The sequence below is a fragment of the Bufo gargarizans genome, chromosome 2 (genome assembly GCF_014858855.1).
Source record: "Bufo gargarizans isolate SCDJY-AF-19 chromosome 2, ASM1485885v1, whole genome shotgun sequence".
NCBI classification, from domain to species: domain Eukaryota; kingdom Metazoa; phylum Chordata; class Amphibia; order Anura; family Bufonidae; genus Bufo; species Bufo gargarizans.
Window position 1 is genome coordinate 172,867,711 of NC_058081.1, and position 24,491 is coordinate 172,892,201.

Sequence of the window (24,491 nt, forward strand, 5' to 3'; positions counted from 1 at the left end):
GATGTCAAGCGGGGAGTGTACTGTCTTCTTTCATAGTTTGTTAATGTGAGTGCTCATGTGTGTGCCTTCAGCACCATCTAGTGACCTTTAGCTGTAAGTGCATCTTCTGCCTTGCTAAGTTATGCATATTCATTAGGTCACCTGACTTCCTGCTCACAGTGCTTTCTGGGAAAGAGACAAGCTCCTGCTTCCTTTTCTCCTCACCTCATGGAAGGAGCAGCTGCACATTGTGTGTCTCTTACTAAAGCATCGTCGGTAAGGGATTTATTTATGTTTTTGTATTGGTTTTGTGTACATTGTGCTGTATACTCAGTTATTGTATGTTCATTTTCCTATAGTTTACCTTATCTACTGCCGGTTAATAAAAACCACAGACTACAGAAACAAGTCTCATATTATTAACTAGTAGAATGGTGATATCTGCCTGTTGAACTGCATACAGACCCCGGGGGTACATGTTGTGAGAACAGGACATGCAGGGTCTCAGGCGGCGTGATGATGTAATCGCGCACGCCTGTGCCAAGACACAGATGGTGAGGTGACTTCAACATGCCCGTCTGAATCCAGAAGCCTGTAACTTGGACCTCCGGCGGTGGGAAGTCAGGTGAGTATTTTTTTATATCTTGTCTACAGTAGGGGCTTTGTGAATGCTATGGGCACTAAATGTTGGCATTATACCTGCTGGAGCCACTGGGGGATTGGTTATAACTACAAGTGGCCTTTGCAAGTACTGGGAACACTGAAGAGGTCATTGGGGGCCATTATAACTGTTGGGGGGCACTATAAGTATTGCTGGAACTACAGGGGGCATTATATCTTCTGGGGCACTACAGGAGGGTATTATAACTATAGGGGGAACCACATGAGAGCCTTATAACTATTTGGGCACTATAGGAGGATATTATACGTATTGGGGGCACCACAGGAGGGACTTATTACTACTAGGGCACTACAGGAGGGCATTATAGCTTCTGGGGCACTACAGGAGGGCATTATACCTATACGGGGCACCACAAAAAAGCCTTACTACTGGGGCACTACAGGAAATTCTTATTACTACTGGGGCACTACAGGAGGATATCATACCTATTTGGGGCACCACACGAGGGCCTTATTACTACTGGGGCACTATATAGGAGGGAATTATACCTATTGGAGGCACTACAAGAGGATATTATACCTATTGGGGGCACCACAGGAGGGCATTATTAGTACAGTAACCACTTGGGGTCTCATAGGGGACATTATAATTACTGGGAACACTATAATGGTGGATAAGTACTACAGGGGGGCCTTATTAATATTATAGAGAGCCTTATTACTGCTGGGTGTACTATGGTTGCCATTAATATTGGGCACAATATGGAGGGCATTATCACTAACAGGGGAAAACTTGGGGAGTAGTATCATTATTAGGGGAATTGTAGGGGTCAGTATTACTAAGAAGGGCACTCTGGGAGGGAATTATTGCTATAAGTAGGACTTTTATATTATTATAGGGGGACTAATCTGTATGGCAGTATAATTTCTGTGGTATAGTATTTAGGGGCATTGGGGAGCACAGTATTCTGGGCAGCACCAGGATAATACTGTTGGGGTAGCAGGGTGGTGAGGATGAGGATATTAGAACAGTGAAGAAGATGTCTGTTTGGTAAACTCTGCAGAGACTAGACGCGGTTGAAAGAAGTTGTCTGGGCCGAATGGAGAAAATGGGGATAGAAAACGTCTACATCAGAGGAGACATCACCTGGGAGGCACTGGATGTGAGAGGTATGTGCTGCTGTATGTTTGTTAGTGTCCATGCAGCAAGTAAAATATGTCTTTAGTCCTAGGGTGAGCTTGTGTGTGTGTGTGTGTGTGTGTGTGTGTGTGTTTAGGGCAGATACTTTGAGAATATGGCACATATGTATTGGGATTTGGGCTCCAGATCTTTTGAGACCCTAGCAATGCCCCTGCTCTATGTTAAAGGGAATGTGTCACATATAACTTTTTCTGCTAGTTAAAGGGCATCTGTCAGCAGATTTGTACCTATGAAATTGATTGACCTGTTCCATGTGCACTTGGCAGCTGAAAGCCTCTGTGGCCCTCACTGGAGAGATGATGAATAACCAGGAGGATGTCTCCAGCAAACCATGGCTGAAGAACCCCTCAGCTTCAGGTCTCCACAGAGGCTTTATAGCCCAAAGTGGCCACACCAACACAGACACACTGTGGAAAGGGAGTTAACCCTTCCATCACCAAACAGGGTAGTGAAGCCACTAAAAGTGGACGTGCACAAACACCTATCACACAGCAGCTGTTACCGCCGGCAACGACATGCGTGGCAACTACAAACCGGATTCCCAAAAAGTTGGGACACTAAACAAATTGTGAATAAAAAGTGAATGCAATGATGTGGAGATGGCAAATGTCAATATTTTATTTGTAATAGAATGTAGATGACAGATCAAATGTTTAATCCGAGTAAATGTATCATTTTAAAGGAAAAATACGTTGATTCAAATTTTCACGGTGTCAACAAATCCCCAAACAGTTGGGACAAGTAGCAATAAGAGGCTGGAAAAAGTAAATTTGAGCATAACGAAGAGCTGGAAGACCAATTAACACTAATTAGGTCAATTGGCAACATGATTGGGTATAAAAAGAGCTTCTCAGAGTGGCAGTGTCTCTCAGAAGCCAAGATGGGTAGAGGATCACCAATTCCCACAATGTTGCGCAGAAAGATAGTGGAGCAATATCAGAAAGGTGTTACCCAGCGAAAAATTGCAAAGACTTTGCATCTATCATCATCAACTGTGCATAACATCATCTGAAGATTCTGAGAATCTGGAACAATCTCTGTGCGTAAGGGTCAAGGCCGTAAAACCATACTGGATTCCCGTGATCTCCGGGCCCTTAAACCACACTGCACCACAAACAGGAATGCTACTGTAAAGGAAATCACAGAATGGGCTCAGGAATACTTCCAGAAACCATTGTCAATGAACACAATCCACCGTGCCATCTGCCGTTGCCAGCTGAAACTCTACAGTGCAAAGAAGAAGCCATTTCTAAGCAAGATCCACAAGCTCAGGCGTTTTCACTGGGCCAGGGATCATTTAAAATGGAGTGTGGCAAAATGGAAGACTGTTCTGTGGTCAGACGAGTCACGATTCAAAGTTCTTTTTGGAAATCTGGGACGCCATGTCATCCGGACCAAAGAGGACAAGGACAACCCAAGTTGTTATCAACGTTCAGTTCAGAAGCCTGCATCTCTGATGGTATGGGGTTGCATGAGTGCGTGTGGCATGGGCAGCTTGCATGTCTGGAAAGGCACCATCAATGCAGAAAAATATATTCAGGTTCTAGAACAACATATGCTCCCATACAGACGTCATCTCTTTCAGGGAAGACCCTGCATTTTTCAACAAGATAATGCCAGACCACATTCTGCATCAATCACAACATCATGGCTGCGTAGGAGAAGGATCCGGGTACTGAAATGGCCAGTCTGCAGTCCAGATCTTTCACCTATAGAGAACATTTGGCGCATCATAAAGAGGAAGGTGCAACAAAGAAGGCCCAAGACGATTGAACAGTTAGAGGCCTGTATTAGACAAGAATGGGAGAGCATTCCTATTTCTAAACTTGAGAAACTGGTCTCCTCGGTCCCCAGACGTCTGTTGAGTGTTGTAAGAAGAAGGGGAGATGCCACACAGTGGTGAAAATGGCCTTGTCCCAACTTTTTGGGGATTTGTTGACACCATGAAATTCAGATTCAACATATTTTTCCCTTAAAATGGTACATTTTCTCAGTTTAAACTTTTGTTCCGTGATTTATGTTCTATTCTGAATAAAATATTAGAAGTTGGCACCTCCACATCATTGCATTCAGTTTTTATTCACGATTTGTATAGTGTCCCAACTTTTTTGGAATCCGGTTTGTATGTCCTGGGAGCCAGCCAGAAGGCCGAGACACTGCCACCACATGTACACAAAGAACACGTTGCCGCAGACAACCGCAAGTGACGGAACAACACCGTGCACACCAAACGGATAAAAGGCACACCTATAAAGACAGGTTGCCAGGTGCAACCGCATGCACATAGCAGCAAGCAGCCTAGCACAGCTCAGGCTGCTATACTGACAATAACAACATGTTGCCAGCAGCAACCACAAGTGAGGCAACATACTAGCGGCACTCACCTGTGGTTGAACAACAAAACCAGACCGCAGGCAACAGCATGCGGTACAGGAGTCACCTCATGCCTCCTGAGCTGCAGCAGAAAGGACTACCCCCCCGAAAGGACATGCCTCCTGAGCTGCAGCATAAAAGACAACCCCTTCTGAAAGGACATGCCTCCTAAGCTGCAGCAGAAAGGATAACCCCCCCTGAAAGGACATGCCTCCTGAGCTGCAGCAGAAAAGACAACCCCCCCTGAAAGGATATGCCTCCTGAGCTGCAGCAGAAAGGACAACCCCCCCTGAAAGGACATGCCTCCTGAGCTGCAGCATAAAAGACAACCCCCCTGAAAGGACATGCCTCCTGAGCTGCAGCAGAAAGGACAACCCACCCTGAAAGGACATGCCTCCTGAGCTGCAGCAGAAAGGACAACCCCCCCCGAAAGGACATGCCTCCTGAGCTGCAGCATAAAAGACAACCCCTTTTGAAAGGACATGCCTCCTAAGCTGCAGCAGAAAGGACAACCCCCCCTGAAAGGACATGCCTCCTGAGCTGCAGCAGAAAAGACAACCCCCCCCCCCCCCGAAAGAATATGCCTCCTGAGCTGCAGCAGAAAGGACAACCCCCCCCTGAAAGGACATGCCTCCTGAGCTGCGGCAGAAAGGACAACCCCCCCTGAAAGGACATGCCTCCTGAGCTGCAGCATAAAAGACAACCCCCCTGAAAGGACATGCCTCCTGAGCTGCAGCAGAAAGGACAACCCCCCTGAAAGGACATGCCTCCTGAGCTGCAGCAGAAAGGACAACCCCCCCCTGAAAGGACATGCCTCCTGAGCTGCAGCATAAAAGACAACCCCTTTTGAAAGGACATGCCTCCTGAGCTGCAGCAGAAAGGACAACCCTCCCTGAAAGGATATGCCTCCTGAGCTGCAGCAGAAAGGACAACCCCTCCTGAAAGGACATGCCTCCTGAGCTGCAGCAGAAAGGACAGGCAACCTGAGGAAGAACACACCTCCTGAGCTGCCAGTCTGAAAAAAATCTAGCTGAGCAATGAATGAGGAGATATCTGGATCCATGTGAGGTACAGGGCTGGTTTAGCTTTGTTAGAAAGAAATTGTCATGTACTATATGATGTTGGATTTTCATTTTTTCTATGGTATAACCCTTTTAAGCAATACTAAGCACATCTAGCACAGACTAGGGTACTTTCACACTTACGTTACAGTTTTCCGGTATTGAGTTCCGTCATAGGGGCTCAATACCGGAAGTTTTATCCTAATGCATTCTGAATGGAGTGTAATCCGTTCAGTATGCATCAGGATGTCTTCAGTTCAGTCCCTCTTACGTTTTTTGAACGGAGAAAATACTGCAGCATGCTGCAGTTTTTTCTCTGTCCAAAATTCTGGAACACTTGCCGGAATGACGGATCCGGCATTAATTTCTATTGAAATTTATTAATGCCGGATCCGTTACAAAGTGTTCCATAAATTGCCGTATTGAAGGATCCGGATTTCCAGTCTGCGCCTGTGCCGGGATATAGAAGGAGCTAGTGGCGCAGCTTCCTGTTTGTCTCTTTGCTCCAGCCTGCGAGGGAGAAGCAAGCACGCCATTGAAGGTGAGTATACATGTTTTTGTTTTCAACAATAGAAAAATAAAATATAAGCAGCTCTTATGTACTTATACATAGGAGCTGTATGTTATAAGTACATAGTGAATGCTAGGAGTTGTAGTACCAAGGATTACTACTCCTAGCATCCACTATGTACTTATACTACCTGCAGGCCCTATGTATTTTTGCATAGGGACTGCAGGTAGTATAAGTACATCGTGGATGCTAGGAGTTGTAGTACCAAGGACTACTACTCCTGGAATCCACTTTGTACTTATACTACCTGCAGTTCCTACCTATGTACTTTTGCACAAGGACTGCAGGTTGTATAAATACATAGTGAATGCTAGTAGTAGTAGTCCTTGGTAATACAACTCCTAGCATCCACTTTGTACTTATACCACCTGCAGTCCCTGTGCAAAAGTAAACTGGAACAGCAGGTACTATAAGTACATAGTGAATGCTAGGAGTAGTAGTCCTTGGTACTACAACTCCTAGCATCCACTATGTACTTATACTACCTGCAGTCCCTATGCAAAAGTACACAGAAACTGCAGGTAGTATAAGTAAATAGTGGATGCCAGGAGTTGTAGTCTTGCGTACAAAATTATGAATACCACTCCTTTTTATTACTTTTTTAGAAAAAAAATTAAAACAATTGGCCAGCCACCTTGCCCGCATGCCAGCGCGCCTGCCTCCCAGCTTGTTTTAGGCCGTATTTTTTGACAAGTACGGTAAGTAATATTTTCGTGGGTCTGTTGTCTTCAGTAAAGATCAAATATTAATTTTTACTTTTTTTCTTTAGGTACATCTTCAAGTGAGCCCGGGAGCTCTCCTCCTCGACAACGTCATCGACATGATACGGTATGTCAAGTTGTGTAGCATTTCCATCTGTAAATTTGTGTAGTTATTCTAATTTATTTTTTTCTCAGTCATCATCTCTGAAGGAGATACCTCCCGCCCATGACAGTCCAAGAGAGGAGAAAGTCAGGGGTGGAGAACAGCAAACGGTAGGTGTTTGATATTTTTTTTTCTCAACGAGATATGTTACTGTATGTTATTCAAATACATTTTTTTGTTTTTTACAGCCATCTCGTCCTGTTGCCTCTCAGAGAGGTCGAGCCTCTGCCAGAGGACGTCGTAGAGCATGCGGTGGTCGGGGTCGTGTGAGTATTATCAAAGTGTTTTTTATTTTTATAGTTAAAACATTGTTAATTTTTATTTTTTTTTAGGGTTCCCGAGTCTCCACCAGAACAGATGAGGAGGACGTCAGGTTTTTTTTCATTGACAACGACCTCCTTATCCAGATGGTGGAGGAACGACTACCGTTGTGGGACCACACCGACCGCCACCACGTTGACTGTCATGCAACACGGCTCCTCTGGCTAGAGATATCTGAGGCCCTTGTGCCAAATTGGGATGACCTCAGAGACAGTCAACAGGACGAGTGCCGTAAGTATACAGTATTTCATATGTAGATAGCATACACGTATGTTTTATTGCTCAAAAGTGGTTTACCGTCTATTTGATGTGGGTCATTGCCACAGATAGTATACTTTTTTTTTTATGGTTGTTGTGGCAGGTGCAATTAAATAGTAAACTATTTTTTATGTCAAAAAATTATGTATTGTTTATAAAAAAAAAGGGGGAGGGGACCTAACCTGGGTAAAGGTATTTGTATACACATATATATTAATGCCAAGAATGGCCTAGACCTAACTTGACCCAGGTATAAAGTGAGATTCACGTCAGAAATCAATGACAACACTCTCACTTTCTTGGATCTCAGAATTACCTTGGACCCTGGTGGCCACATCCTCAGTGAGATACACCGAAAACCTACAGCAACTAATAATCTGTTGCATTGGAATAGTCACCACCCACACCCCCCAAAAAAAGGGGATACCTACAGTTGCAAGAAAAAGTATGTGAACCCTTTGGAATGATATGGATTTCTGCACAAATCGGTCATAAAATGTGATCTGATCTTCATCTAAGTCACACCAATAGACAATCACAGTCTGCCTAAACTAATAACACACAAATAATTAAATGTTACCATGTTTTTAATGAACACACCATGTAAACATTCACAGTGCAGGTGGAAAAAGTATGTGAACCCTTGGATTTAATAACTGGTTGAACCTCCTTTGGCAGCAATAACTTCTGTACTTGCAGATCGGAAGTGCATAATGATCAGGAGCAATTCTTGACCATTCCTCTTTACAGATGTCTGGTGTGAATCGCTTTCTTGAGGTCATGCCACAGCATCTCAATCGGGTTGAGGTCAGGGCTCTGACTGGGCCACTCCAAAAGGCGTATTTTCTTCTGTTTAAGCCATTCTGTTGTTGATTTACTTCTATGCTTTGGGTCGTTGTCCTGTTGCAACATCCATCTTCTATTGAGCTTCAGCTGGTGGACAGATGGCCTTAAGTTCTCCTGCAAAATGTCTTGATAAACTTGGGAATTCATTTTTCCTTCCATGATAGCAATCCATCCAGACCCTGACGCAGCAAATCAGCCCCAAACCATGATGCCCCCACCACCATACTTCACACCTGGGATGAGGTTTTGATGTTGGTGTGCTGTGCCTCTTTTTCTCCACACATAGTGTTGTGTGTTTCTTCTAAACAGCTCAACTTTGGTTTTAGCTGTCCACAGAATATTTTGCCAGTACTGCTATGGAACATCCAGGTGCTCTTATGCAAACTGTAAACGTGCAGCAATGTGTTTTTGGACAGCAGTGGCTTCCTCTGTGGTATCCTCCCATGAAATCCATTCTTGTTTAGTGTTTTACGTATCGTAGATTCACTAACAGGGATGCTAGCATATGCCAGAGACTTTTGTAAGACGTTAGCTGACACTCTAGGATTCTTCTTCACCTCATTGAGCAGTCTGCGCTGTGCTCTTGCAGTCATCTTTACAGGACGGCCACTCCTAGGGAGAGTAAAAGCAGTGCTGAACTTTCTCCATTTATAGACAATTTGTCTTACCGTGGACTGATGAACAGCAAGGCTTTTGGCGATACTTTTATAACCCTTTCCAGCTTTATGCAAGTCAACAATTCTTAATCGTAGGTCTTCTGAGAGCTCTTTTGTGCGAGGCATCATTCACATCAGGCAATGCTTCTTGTGAAAAGCAAACCCAGAACTGGTGTGTGTTTTTTATAGGGCAGGGCAGCTGTAACCAACACCTCCAATCTCATCTCATTGATTGGACTCCAGTTGGCTGACACCTCACTCCAATTAGCTCTTGGAGATGTCATTAGTCTAGGGGTTCACATACTTTTTCCACCTGCACTGTGAATGTTTACATGGTGTGTTCAATAAAAACATGGTAACATTTAATTATTTGTGTGTTATTAGTTTAAGCAGACTGTGAATGTCTATTGTTGTGACTTAGATGAAGATCAGATCACATTTTACCGGCACGCATGGGCAGCAGAGCACCTTTTTTAAAAGGATTTTTTTTTTGTTAACCAAGTGCTCACGCATCTGCTTCCGGCGCAGGACATGCCCACCTGGCATGTCTGGATTTCCCTTACTTTTTAGTTGGTGCGCATGGGTAAAGGCACTAGGTGTCTCGGCTACTAGAGACTGAGTGCTCACGCACCCGCCGCCTGCGCAGGACATGCTCTTTGGAAAGCATCATCTCGCTGATTTTCTAAGTTGGAGCGCAGTGACAGCTTGGGCCTGATTTCATAAGGAGACCTCCTCTGCCCTGCTTTCATTTGTCAACAACAAAATTGGGAGGGCAGCTATTCCAAATCTCTTAGGTATTTTTTGTTCCAGGCAAGACAATTATTGTTCAGTGGCGGTCAATCAGGCACCGCTACAAAAAGGACTTCGGCGCCCGAGTGTTTCTGGAGGAACCCGCAAGAGGCCATACTGATACGCTGCCACCTTAGGGGTTCCTAAGAAGAACCCTAGAGCTGCGAAGGCAAGATATTATGTTTATACAGACTATGAATTATGTTCTACAATGTATGTGTATGGCCCTGGCAGACTGTCATTTGGCACCTCAATGTTCCCCTACCTGTGCCCTCTGGCGACGCAACAATGGCGACATTAGCCCCACTTTTTGAGGTCCTCATGCGTCACCAGGGGTCCGGTAGGAGCAGACAGGCAGACTACGAGGATCTCACAAGACTCGTTTACGAGTCCTTGATGGGATTCACAAATAGAGTTGCCTCTTTGGAGGATAATTTGAGATGTCTGCAAGAGGGGGTGGTGTTGACGTTGCAAATGAGTCCAGTGCATCACTATTTGAGATCGTTGCTTCCCGTGATGGAACAATTCACGCCCGACCAGCTGTTTGAGGCCAGAAGACAAGTGGACTGCGTCTTGTGGCAAGTGCAACACTGCCCCAGACCTATACCCCACCCCTGCCCTATCCCCCCATCCCCCATCCCACACCTCCCCATCCCCCATCCCACACCTCCCCATCCCAGCCTCCCCACCCCCCTTCCCAAACCACCAAGCTCTCTTCTCAACACTTTTCTCCCTCTCCTCCTCACTACTTTCCTACAACCACTGCCTCTACTCTTGCTCAGGAAAGTCCTTCTTCTGCCTAATCCTCAACCTTAAATACTCCCTCTGTTGCATTTCCCCCAACGTGCATTTTTTTGTCCACAGTGGCAGAAGAACCAGACAGAGGGGTTCAAAACCGCAAACTGCCCTCCACCCCCCACCCTTCTACTTCCCCCAAGCCTTTGTACAGGCAACTGTAAAAAAAAAATCTTTTTTGATATACATTTATATTTTATAGTTTTATTTATTCTTAATAAATGTTATTTGTATTGATAATTTGTTTGTCTTTTGTTTAAATGGTTAGGAGGATACAAAATGGGTTATTTCTGAACCCTAAAAAATCCATAAGTATTTGTCGCTCCTCCAGTGTGGGGAGATTCTGTGGACAAGGAGTAGTGGGTAGAAGAGAGGCCTGACACATTCTCACAGCACTGGTGGAGCAACAAGTATTTGTCACTCCTCCAGGTTGTAGAGATTCTGTGGACAAGGAGTAGTGGGTAGAAAGAGGCCTCACACACTCTCCCAGAGCTGGTGGAGCAACACAAGTATTACCTCTACTTCTAAAAGTAGTTTAAAGGAGAAGAGATGAGCGGCAGGGGCAATATTCGAATTCGCGATTATTTTCTTGATTGCGAAAATCGGCAATGTAATATTCACGTAATGCAAGCTGTAAGAAGGTACAAGGAATCATCTTGGATGATAGGTACGTGTCACTGAGGTTCCTGGCCTCGGTGGAGTAAGAGCCGGTTTTTATGTGTCAGCAGCAGTTGCTGTTTGACACCTTGATACTTAGTATGGCTGTAATAGCTGATCCGGGATGGCTCTTACTGGGAGTAGTCAAAGTGCTGGGTGGGTGACTACTCCCCATGTTTCAGGCCGGGTTTTGCCAGCACTGGCAGGTGGAGAGGATTCCCTCCGTCTGACAGTGGAGCTCATAAGGTCTGTGTAGTGTGATCTGAGGGCTGTGTTGGGATCCGCGGCTTGAGCCGGGCTGGAGGGCTCAGACCCCTGTGAGGGTGAACAGGCCACCTAAGGCTTGCCTGTGAACTTGACAAAGCAGAACTTCCAACAGGGTGTGAAGTAACACCCAGGAGAAAAGGTGACTGTTTTGTATATGAACTTTTCATGTGTGTGAACGATCACCAAGCAACTTGCGTTTTGTTTTTGCTTTCACATGTGAATAAACACTGATGTTTTGAACCAAAAACTAGTACTTTGCCTCTGTGCTGCACCCGCTAATCCTAACTACCAGAGCGAATCCCCACAGCACGCAATGCAGGTGTGGGTCACTTTTGCTACATTTTTCAAGCTGCTAGAAGTTTCCGGAGACTGGAGAAAATGGTTGGCACGGCAGAACATTACAATAGCTTCATATGCAGATAGAGAGCACTAATATATTTGCGATTGCGCAAATCGGCAATTAATGATGCGCATATTTTTGCGCAATATGTGCAACTTCACATTTAACAGGTCTGCCTACATATTACTGATTGGTGCACTAAGTATTTTTGTGAACTTGTGACATCACAGCACTATGTCTGTAGCATGTACAGTATGTATGGACAGCAGAACCATATCACTATCTGACCTACAGTGACTATCTACGACTAACTATCTGTATTATATATATGAGCTAACTAACTATCTAATGCAGGGATGGCCAACCTGCGGCTCTCCAGCTGTTGCTAAACTACAACTTCCAGCATGCTCAGACTGTCTACAACTATCAGCCTACAGCAGGGCATGGTGGGAATTGTAGTTTTCCAACAGCTGGAGGGCCGCAGGTTGGCCAGCCCTGATCTAATGTAATGACACAGCAAAGCAGAGAGCACAGCAATGACACTGCTGTGTCTCTCAGAACTGCAGAAAATGGCTCCTGGGGAGGTTCTTAAATAGTAAGGGGTAGGCAACTTTCCTTTTGGTTGCTAGGAATGTTGCTATGCTCAGACAAAGACATTGCAGCCTTCTCATTGGCCCACAAGCAAGAAACAGGAAGGGATCATGGGTTCAGATGAATAAATCTAGAATATTCGCGAATACGAATATATAGCACTGATAGAGATGTGGACTACATTCTTTGATTTAGCTAAGAAGGCTCCCACATACTTTAGCTCTCAGGCAACATCTTATCTTCTCCAGAGCACAAAGGTTCCATCCTACCCAAGAGAACACGCCTCCTTGCTAGTCATATATGCTGTTCTGCTGTTAGTGAAAACTCCATTAAAAGATGGCGCCTATAGCTAGATATTTACATAGTTCACATACCACAGTTAATAAAACAATGCACAATGGGTAGATGCTTAGTGTTATCTCTTTTCTTTTTTTTATATGTTAGCCAACGTAACAATGCCACATGCCTCAGGGGGAATGCCCCTCTGATGACTTTATAAACTGCTGTACTTCCTGTAATAAATAAGAATTTGCTTTGACCCCAGTGTGTGTGTCATAGAGCAGTAGAGCAAATGTGATCGGCCCTGAATTAGGGGCATCTTCCACAGTTGGCGCCCGAAACGTGGGGCTCAGGAGAAATAATGTCGCTAGCCGAAGTTTGGGGTTCCCAGAGCACGGTGGACCACGCTTGAGAACAAGGACTGCAGCCTCACAGAGACCAGGTGAGAAAATTTGGTTACCTCATCTACCTCTTGCTGTGCTCCACTGTGCTGTGGTAATCTGTTCTGCTATTGAGGTTACGTACGTAGTAGCAACTTCGGTTGATGTAAAATCCTGAGTTCCTAGAATCCATCTTTTGAGTTTGCTCTCCTGTGTCTGTGTTTTGTATATTCTGCATCTTCACAAATTCTCGAAGTGGCGGTATTAGCGATTAAAATTCGCAATTCGAATATCTGCGATCAACACAGCTCCTGTGCACATTTAATACTCTGTACAAGTAGGGAGGAATAACTCACAGTGGGCCTGAAATCAAAAGGTGATCTCACTGCCAGCCCATATCACCTGCTCTTGACTATGTTGTTTGTTGCTATGTATTGCAGCATATCCGTGAAGATACTCGATTTTCTTCTCTTACTTTCCAGCAATTACACAGCTTGTACCAAGGAGCTAAAATAAGACCTATTTGGTTTCTTAGGTTGGGATCCCAAAATAATACATCCTAGTTCCAACACAGCAAATTTCCATATTCAGAATATTTCGGTTGTCACAATCCTCTTTGGACAGGTGGACCACCTGTTATCAGTAAAGCCATGGTGTATCCCTCATACTAAACCGTCCATGAACTATGTGTGCATGTAGAAATCTACAGTTTGCATGTATTTCTGAAGAAGCACAGTGTTCCATGAGCGATGTGAACAGAAAATCTGAGACATTCACCTGTACATACAGTATAGAGAGAGTAAAATTCCCTAACATGACATCTGATAACCAGAAATTCTAATAATCTAGCATAGTTTCTAGCATAAAACCTCAATATAAAGTGAAATTTCACAAGACAGTGAGCAGATAATTCAACATAGATTACTAATTAGGAAATAACTGACTAAAAAAAATCAAAGCACGGAGAGCAGATGTTATGTTAGCATTTTTTATCAATTGTTTTATGGCATCATTGTGGCATAAAAAAGACACAAAGTAATTTGCAACTTTTCAATTCTCAACTCTTTAAAAGTGGGCGGGGTTTATTGGAAGGATGTGGGCTTCCATAGGCTGACAGACTTAGGCCGCTTTCAGACGAGCGTATTAAAATCCTTCAGTACCCATCAGTATTCTGGCTCAGGATCCTGATGATATACCATCAGTATTGTCATCAGAATTGATTCAAGATTTCATCAGGATTTACATGCGTATTTCTTCCTTCCTTCGTTATTTATGCACTGCACAGACTGTAATCTGCGTATTTGGAAACAAATCCGCACAAAACTTGGACATGCTGCGGATTTTAAACACTGATGGAAATGAATCACCCATGTGAATAGCTTCATTCATTAACATTAGCAGCGGATTCCATTACATTAAATCCGGACTATATACGCATTGCAAATGCGCTTGTCTGAAAGCGGCCTTATTTATGCCAGAAACTGAAGTAAATGATAACTAAAATTTACACCAGCTTATAGCTGGCATAGATTTGAATTTCTGGACTGTCTGGAGATGTGCCAAATTTATTAAGAGGCTGATGGACTTTTTTCTAAGACTGTGCCAATGGACTTTATTCTAATGACGTGATGGCGTCACCACGCGCGCCCAGCGTGATCATGTGGTAACGTCATCATGCTTGCCGCAGGTCCTTTGGTGGGTTTTCTTCCATCAAGACGGGAGCAGATGGCCTCTCCATGAGCAAGTAGATCAGGTGACTAACTTTAGGAAAAATTGATCCGTTTCCACGAAGCGCAAAGAAATTCGGCTTTGTGATTTATCAGATTTTTCCAGAAATTCGGATCAAAGTCCACTTTGGATACTTTAATTTGCTGAACACTATTTATATTTAAACAAAAAACATAAATTCCTGCAAGTTTTGCACTGGCCACTAAGCCTAATAATAGGTGCCACTTCTTGGTCTGTACAGATCACTTTACTGCAGTTATCTTCTTATCTGTCATTCTAATCCTGCCTGCAATGATATCATCTCTGTGAATTGATAATACACAATCCACCATTCACAATAGGTGATTGTCAAAGCTTATCTATTCTTTTCTCTGCACAGGTCACAGAGCAGGCCTAGAAGTCAATGAGGCCCTCTCCTGACCATTGTGTCTATGACCCATGGGGCTGCTGTAAAGCAATTATTTAAATGCTTTCTAAATGCTGTTAGGAACAGCTCAGGCAAGATGGCCTCCCCTATAATTAAGTTCAGGAAATAGAATTAAAAAATCTGCAATCAGTAAATAGCATCAGATTTGAAAAAAGGTCACTATCTGGTTTTAACTGGCAGATAAAATATTTGGTGACACATTTCTTTTAAAGCCGCTTCCCGCCTAGCTTCATACAGTTGTTGGCAGCTGGTACTTAACGTGAAGTACTATAAATATATGGCTCAGGAACTGGCATCAGCAGTATTGTGCAGCTGACACCCAGCTGCACCAACCAGGATCTTTGCTTTAATAGGACAAAGCACCAAGCACAGACACTACTAAAAGTATGGCATTTGGAATTATACTGCAATGTGAACAATGAAAAAGCCACAATGTATATAGAAGCCCTGCAACCACTTCAAACAGCTGATTGGCATGGGGTGCCTAGAGAACCCACAATCTAATACTGATTGACTATCCTAAGGATAGAAATCTGAACCGCTTAAGGGATTGAAGGCACATTCTTTGAATTGAATAACATTCAGCACAGAGAGCCACAATCATTTGACTCCCGATGAGTATCGCGCACAGGTCCTATTCTAACTAGTGTCACCCATGCATGACACTCACTTGGACGTTGGATAGTTGCCTCGACAAGAAGAAACAGAAATACAGAATAAATTGGTCTTAAAAGGCAGAAAATGCTCAAAACCCCATATGCTGTTGCGCATGTCTAACCGGGGGAGCAAATCCTGCACATGTGGTCCGTTGCTAACAGCAATCCCCATGCATCCCCATGTGGTCCGTTGCTAACAGCAATCCTCCATGCATACAATGGAGGATGCACGCAGCGGACCACATGTACCACAAAGACATCCTACACAGGATAGCCAAATGTGTGGATGTGATTGGCTATATAAAACAGAGATTTACAAAAAATGGTGCACTACAATGGTAAATGCAATTGACAATATATGGCTAAACCCTCACACTGATATTAAAATGAGACTTTCGCCAATATATTCTTATATCAAGAACATACCGGAGACCGCGCACCCCGTCAAGGTATCTCAAAGTGGCACGGGACCTTAGCGTTATATTTAGCCAAATATTGGCAATTGCATTTACCATTGTAGTGCACCATTTTTTGTAAATCTTTGCATCGACAAGCCATGCAGCCAGCTAGCAGTGGACAGGTAGCCGTGCATGTAGGCATCTCTCTCCACTGAAGACTACAGTGTAACAGTGGCTGCCGGGCGCTGCTGTTCCCCCGCTTACCGCTGCAGTCCTGGGCTCTGTCGGGGTTCTGCTATTGCTTCTGAGGATTCCACTCCACAGCTTTTACTCAGCCCTGGTCACAGCCTGTGTTCGGCTAATTTCATGTTTCACTGCTCTAAGGACGGGGCGTATCACTCCTTGGGCTGTGTGGGTTAGGTCAGGTGACCTCACTGACCAACCCTAGCTCTCCTGCAGGTACTAAAGTGTCTCAGCCCTACTTCCAGATGCCTCAGTGTCAAGGTCCTTGTCTTTTGCTAAAAAAGAAAAAGAAGAAAACGACCCCAGAAGTCCCCCAACATATATAGCAAGGGCAGTGCCCGTATAATAACCAAATATAGGGGGACACCCGAAAGAAAATGACTCGGTACAAGCTCCGAGCATGACGGCAGAAAACAGGAGAAAAAAAGAGCTTAGAGTACCAGAAGTTAGAAAAATATACGTTTTTATTAAATTCATGATAAAAAACACACATATAGTGAATGCCAAAGATAGGGTAAGGGAGCAGGGGAAAAGAGAACGAGCGCCATCCTGGATGGACACACTGGTCACAACATATAATGGTCTATCAGTGGGGTAACTGCAGATGTGGGAAAAACAACTAGTAAAGTATGGTACAATGACCAACCCATAGGTGCAGACCTTTAAGAATAATTTGTTGTAGAGGGTGAGTGGAGATCAAAACATGGTCTAACCGCCATGGCTATAGTGCATAGTATATGGTGCAAACAACATAGATAATACTATGTATAAACAGTGTACCAAATGGATCAGCAGTAATGGACCAGGCAAAATAGCTCAACGTTAGCAACACATAGCCATGGCTGGAAACCTATGATCAAGGACTCACCGATATGGGACCAGATGTGAACAAACAAACCAGGAAGGCACGCCAAAACGCGCGTTGGGGTAGCGCCATCCTGGTTTGTTTGTTCACATCTGGTCCCATATCGGTGAGTCCTTGATCATAGGTTTCCAGCCATGGCTATGTGTTGCTAACGTTGAGCTATTTTGCCTGGTCCATTACTGCTGATCCATTTGATACACTGTTTATACATAGTATTATCTATGTTGTTTGCACCATATACTATGCACTATAGCCATGGCGGTTAGACCATGTTTTGATCTCCACTCACCCTCTACAACAAATTATTCTTAAAGGTCTGCACCTATGGGTTGGTCATTGTACCATACTTTACTAGTTGTTTTTCCCACATCTGCAGTTACCCCACTGATAGACCATTATATGTTGTGACCAGTGTGTCCATCCAGGATGGCGCTCGTTCTCTTTTCCCCTGCTCCCTTACCCTGTCTTTGGCATTCACTATATGTGTGTTTTTTATCATGAATTTAATAAAAACGTATATTTTTCTAACTTATGGTACTCTAAGCTCTTTTTTTCTCCTGTTTTCTGCCGTCTTTTGCTAAAAAGCCTGATAACCACTTGTATTCCTGAATCCTGACTTGTAATTCATTCCTGGACTCTGCTTATCGTCTGATCCCTGTCTGGTTGCTTTGACTCGCCTGTTGCCGACCCGAATTGCCTGATCTGTACCTGTGCCTCCTGCCCTGACCTATTGCCTGTTTGACCATGTCTCTGCCTTATCCTTTGGTCCTGCACCATTGCTCCTGGTAACGCCTGACTATGCTTATACTTCAGGTACCTACTCAGGTACCTCCTGGTCCGCTCGGACCAGCTGCCACTGACTTGGTAATTGCTCTAGAGTAGCCCCTGGCAACTACCCTAACGGCTCAAGTTTATCCTCACCACCAGAGGCTCTAGGGAATACCAGGTAGTTGCTTAGACATGCCCCTCCAGAGTATAGCCAGTCAGTGGCACAGTGGGTTCACACCCGCTGATCTGTGACATACAGAAAGCTTAGCTTACATCCTAGCTAGCAGAGCCAAGCAAACTCAACATAATTGTCAACTTCCTGGCCTCTTATGAGTAGGGTGCATGAATGCGATATTTTAATTTTAAATACATTTTTCTACATCTGGCTGCTACTACATTAGGACAGGTTTCAACCTCTAAATGTATACCAAAACCTTCTCTTACCACTTCCACACAGTAATATTTGGGTCAGTATTTTGCTTTAGTATTTGTAGGCCAAAACCAGGAATGGAACCCACAGAAAGAAAGTAATGGAAAGATCTCAAAGCCCTTCTGTTCTTGGTCAATAAATACTTGTCCAAAATACAGACCACAATACTGTCATGTGAAAGTAGCCTTTCACTGAAGAAGATATTAATTGTGTGGAGTTAAGTCTACAGTAAATTTCACAAGATTTAAAACTAAGCTGAAACAAACTTTTTTTCCCTAATAATTGTTAATTTTCTAATGTACCGTAATTTACATTTTTTTTTATATTCTTTCCATTACTTAGGTGGAGGCCATCCTGCTCAAGATAATATTTGCTCATACACCCTCAATAGCTCACTCTCCTGACTCCCTCATACACACAGAAGCTCAACTGAGCGTGCATTTGTTTTCAATGGGGAAAGAGGAGACATGGCAGCTTATCTCCTTAGGCTCCTTGCAGACGAGCGTGTCCGGATTAGGTCCGGATGCGTTGCGAATGCGTTCAGTGCAAAATGCGCAATTTCGCAGGCAAAGTCATTCAGTTTTGCCTGCGCGGGTGCAATGCGATTTAATGCATTTTGCACGCGCCTAATAAAAAACTGAATGTATACAAACAACATCTCTTAGCAACCAATGCGTGAAAATCGCATCCACACTTGCTTGCGGATGCGATTTTCACGCAGCTCCATTCACTTCTATGGGGCCAGTGAAGCGTGAAAATCGCAGAATATAGAACATGCTGCAAACGAGAAGCTGGGGGCAGATTACCTGGGCTGAGAAGGCGCTGTGAAAAAGCTCTCTCAGCTTGTTGCCTCTCTGTGCCCGCGTAGACAGGAGGTGTCTGTGCAAACTGTACCAAGCTGACCTTACCTGCTCCTCTGGAGGGCGTAACGTCACGCTTTGGTAACAAGTGACCATACGAGACTTCCGGTTCCGGCGCTGGGATGCGGGCGGCAGCGTGAAGGAGCTCCGGCGACCTCTCACTTACTAATTCACCCCGCTCCTTATAAATCGGCTGGAGGGGTCTGAGACAGGTGCGTCCAGATCCCTGAACACCCAGAGTCCATCAATATATGGACCGCTACTTGTTGCGGAGCGGCACAAAGAGGATCTCTACAGGACGGGGCAGGGCTGCTGCGGACACGCTCGACAAGATGGCGGACTCGCGCCCTTCTTCTCCATCCCCACTGACACCGGTCCTGCTGGAGGGGGGTAAGATGGATGAGCATGATACTCAGCCGAATACCTCAATAGACATTGATTATAAAAGGTTGGCTATAGAGGTGGCCAGGCATTTAGCCCCAGATATAAGAGAAACGCTCACTGTAACTCTGTCTGCGTCGCTTCAGCAATTACATGAGGCAGTCTCCCAGCATGATATGAAGCTGGAGGAACTGGAGCAGAGACTGTCCAGAGCTGAGAATGAAGCGGCTGCTTCTGCTAAAAAGATGCATGAACTCTCAAAACAAACTACGATTCTCTATGATCGGGTAGAGGACCTGGAAAACCGGTCCAGAAGGAGCAACCTGAGATTGGTGGGGTTACCTGAAAAGTTCAAACCACAGACCCTGTTTGACATCTGTGAGAAGGAGCTACCAAAAGCCCTTGGGTTGGATGGTCGCTGTAAGGTGGAGAGGGCCCACAGAATAGGTCCGGTAATAGAGGAGCAACAGGATCTGTCGGGGTCGTCTAGAAATCTGGGCGCCAAACCCCGCCAGGTCATAATGAAATATCTGGACTATTGCGACAAAGAAGCCCTGCTGAAAGCGTATAGGGTTAAGAAAGGCCCATTGAAATTGATGGGGCACTCTGTACTACTTTTTGGAGACTACTCTGCGGCCGTGGCTAAGAAGAGGAGGGAGTTTAGCCACGTGTGCACCCTACTACATCAAAGGGGACGCAGGTTTCAATTACAATACCCGGCGAAGTTGAGGGTGTTACATGCTAATGGTTCCAGCACAATCTACCATGAGGCGACAGCAGCTGAAGAATGGATTAACTCCATACAGAACCCGGGGGAGTCGGCTACGGAGGACAGAAGGGGAGGGAGAAGTTCATCTGGAATTGAACATCCAAGTGACCTGGAACGGAGAAGAGAAAGAGATGGAGAATATCCAGAACCTAGGATTAGGAGGCGGAGATCTTCAGACCGGAGGGGGGGCTCCTATCCTAGGAGATGACTTCTGCCCTTGGTCTTATGTGCTCGGGGATCCATGAGATCTCTCTGAATACCTGTGGGACTGGTATATCCACTGGTTTTATGAGGGCGATATGGAGTTGATATAGTTTGTTTGCCATGTTTATATAATATGCCAATTGTAATGTCGATGAAGTTCTATGCGTGGGGAAGGTGTTGTCAGTTTCACAGATGACTGCCGCGGGCATATGTTGTATGTATTTCATGGAGAAACCTCATGTGGGCAACCAAGGAATATTTTCCTAATTCTCATAGTGAGAGGTGACCGCAACCCAGAAAAAAAGGGAAGTTACTACAGAAGTTGAAAGGGTTGTGTTTGGGGGAGGGAGAAGGTAGAGTCACTAGCAGTTTGGTGTGGGTGACGCAAAAGTTGTAGGTAATCTAACTTTTATTTGTTTGTTGCAAGGGATCTCTCTGGGCGCCTTCGGTTGGTGACGTGGACCCCTGGCTCGGTAGGTGTCATAGTCTGAATAGAGGAGAGGGGGTTGAACATAGAACAAGAGAAAAAAAAAAAAAAAAAAAAAAAAAGCAGAGCAGGAAAATAAGGGAAAACAGCATTTGGCAGTTGCAATGAAGGTGATAACCTGGAACGTTAAGGGGCTGAAGTCGCCTCATAAAAGATGGATGATTCTTCGACACCTCAAAAAGCTTAAACCTGATGTTGTTTTCCTACAAGAGACCCATCTTGAGGCGCAAGATTTTGATAGAATGAAGAAGTTATGGGTGGGCAGAGCTATTGGGTCCTCGTCACTCGACCGGAAGGCTGGGGTATTGACGCTTATCAGTAAGCAACTGAATTGCCAGGTTCTATCACAGACAAATGACTCTCAGGGAAGGTGGGTACATACTGTACTACAAGTACAGAATACACAGTATAGCCTGTACAATGTTTACTGTCCTAACACGGGAAATTCTGTTTTTATACAAGAACTAGAATTGAGATTGCTGGGGGATTCATGCGTGCATAAGATAGTTGGGGGCGACTTTAATGCGGTTCTTAGTGGTGTGGTGGATAGGAGACGGAATGATGGGAAGGTAGGGGGGGAGTCCTCTCAGGATAAGGCACTGCAGCAGTTATTGGTGGGAGGGAGGCTGGTGGATGTATGGCGCCAAACCCACCCGGATGATAGTAACAAGTGACCATACTGCGTCTCGTGAGCTCAACGTAGGTGACGTCAAGCGGGCACGAGGTGTGGTATTCATCACACGAACGCATTACGCCCACATGGAATCCGGACCCATTCATTTCAATGGGGCTGTGTACATGTGCGTTGGTTTTCACGCATCACTCTTGCGTTGCGTGAAAACCAACGCACATGTACTTCTGTCATGATATGTATGAGCATTAATCCAGCTGACTATATCCTTATCTGATTTCTATCTGACACTCGTCCTCCCTTGACAGATTATTGACATATTATTGATCTGCACATTTTTTTTATATTTTTTTCCATATACTTTGAATATTTCTCACCGAATTGCAATCACATATGCAGACCATTTTTACCTTTTTTTATTTTAATCGTGTTTTAACAGTTTTTTGTGTTTAGTATTGTTCAAATGAAGTAAGGTGACAGATGGTTATATATTTTTCTCTATGTAAATAGGGATTCTATGCACACAGCAAGTAATTGATACAAATCATTGATCTGCACAATTATAGTTTGAGTGCACATTGCACCACTGTTATTCAAATTCCAGTTTACTATATGTGTTGATCACTGCTTTTTATCTGACCTCAATAAGGAGTTAGCACCCAATCATGATCAGATATTGAACGTGTATGTAATTGTCATACTACCTACCTCTTTTTACATGTGATTTTATATGTTTTCGGAATATTTAGCTTTCTATAATTAAAGGATTTTCTTTTGTATCATATTAGATAGATTTTCCTTGTAATATCCAGATATTTGAGTGCCTTCCAATCTTCCAAATCTTTATTTGGGCAAAGGGTGTTGCCCCAGGAGAGAGTACCATTTCTATGTTAAGTACATGTTGGTGAGCCACTAGTATCAAAAACTACCATTTTTATTTCTACATTTGGACTTTGCCTAATCTATCTTCTCGGGGTTCAATGTCTCCTTCCCAACGGCATTTGAACGCCTTTGTAGAAGAGGGGTGCATATGAAAGGGCTAATATCTGAGATATACTCCATTCTGCTGACCCCCATCCCAGAACGGATTCAAAGACACTTTTACATAGTCCGATGGGAAGAATACTTGGGGAGAGTTCTGCCAGACGCACTGTGGGGCCTTTTATGGAGGAGAGCAGAAAAATCCTAAATGTCAGTTCTCTGCCAAGAGAACCAGTATAAGATCCTGATATACTGGTACCATACTCCTGACCTCCTCCATAGATTGAACCCAGCAGTTGCGAAGGTCTGTTGGAGATGCGGGACACATGTGGGTACGTTACACCATATCTTCTGGGACTGCCCTCTAATACGTCCCTTCTGGACCAGAGTCAGCACTCTCCTGAGTTACATTTTTGCCTCCAGTATACCACCTGACCCCATATCCTTCTTACTCAATATCACTCCAGCACATATAAGGAAACATTCACTTAAACTGTTAATACAAGTACTGACTGCAGCCCGCTGCCTTATTTTCCACTTTTGGAAGCGCCCTGACCTCCCCAAAGGTCTCAGACGTATATACCAGGGTGACGGAAAAGCGGACCCTGGAATATACGACTGCAATGTTCCAGGACAAAATAGATCTATTTCCTGCTATTTGGGATGTTTGGGACAATTACTGGGCTACTAGGCAACACTGAGAAGAGCCCAAGGGAATAGAGTACTCCCCCCTCCCCCCTGTAACTGGCCAGCTAAGACCTGTCCTAGGTTGCTAACTTAGCTTATATTTTTATACAGCTAGACCTGCCAATAACCTTAATACAGTTCCTATGTTTGTGTGTTAAAGACAAAAGCAGAGTTATTTACAGTGACTTTATGTTTGGATGTCATTGTCACAACCAGACAGCTGAGAAGCTCTGACAGAAGCCTTTCAGAACCTCCTCCTTGAGTTTTCTTTGTTTGGTTTTCAGTTCCTCATCTCGTTAGCCTCTCTCAGCTGTCATGTAGTTGGACTGATTGCATCCCTTTAAATTCCTCCCCATAATGCATTAGTGTGCAGTTTATACAGCTTCTTGGAGTGTGTGTGCATGCTGATCCTATTTTCCAGTCTTCTACAAGTTAAGTTTTGTACATTCATTTGTGATTTTCTGTTTGCTGGATCCCAGGTGACCCTGACTTCCTCCGTGTCTAGTGTAGGGAGCCGGTGGTCGTGTCCCTTCACTATTGTAGGGTGTTCAGGTGTTATATTGTCGAGGTACGAGGATATGTGATCATCCACCATTGGGATTATCGCATAGGCTGAGCAGTAAGGGAGAGAGCCAGGTCTGATGCAGGGGTCTCCCTTTTTGTTCCTTAGTTTTGGATCCAGTGAGTCATATATTCATTTTGCATTGTCTTGTTTCCTGTACACCTTCCGTGACATTATAAACTGCCAAAACCGTCTCAAGCATGGATCCGGTTTCACTTTTGACTGAACGCTTCCAGGGTCTTTCATTGGAGGTAGCTGATCTCCGTAAGACTCTTTCTCAGTTTCTAGTGACCGGTTCAGCTTGCGTTCATGGAGTTTGTTCTGAGCCTAAGATCTCGCTCCCGGATACGTTCCCCCGGGGGTAGTGAGAATTTTGTGCGTTTCAGAGAGGCTTGCAAACTCCATTTTCGCCTTCTTCCCCATTCCTCTGGTGATGAGGAACGGAGGGTGGGGATCATTATATCGCTGCTCAGGGGTAACGCTCAGTCGTGGGCCTTTTCGCTGCCGGTGGGGGCACGGCCCCTCCGTTCAGTGGATGAATTCTTTTTAGCCCTGGGTCAGATAT

At 44.5% G+C, this 24,491-nt stretch overlaps 1 long non-coding RNA gene across 1 annotated transcript; it reads left to right on the forward strand.

Moving 5' to 3' along the window:
* Window positions 1–214: 214 nt before the first annotated feature.
* On the forward strand, window positions 215–6,626 carry LOC122927263. Its single transcript, XR_006387775.1, has 3 exons — window positions 215–255; window positions 6,412–6,504; window positions 6,576–6,626. It is a non-coding gene; the product is annotated as an uncharacterized LOC122927263 (long non-coding RNA).
* The last annotated feature ends 17,865 nt before the right edge of the window (window positions 6,627–24,491 follow it).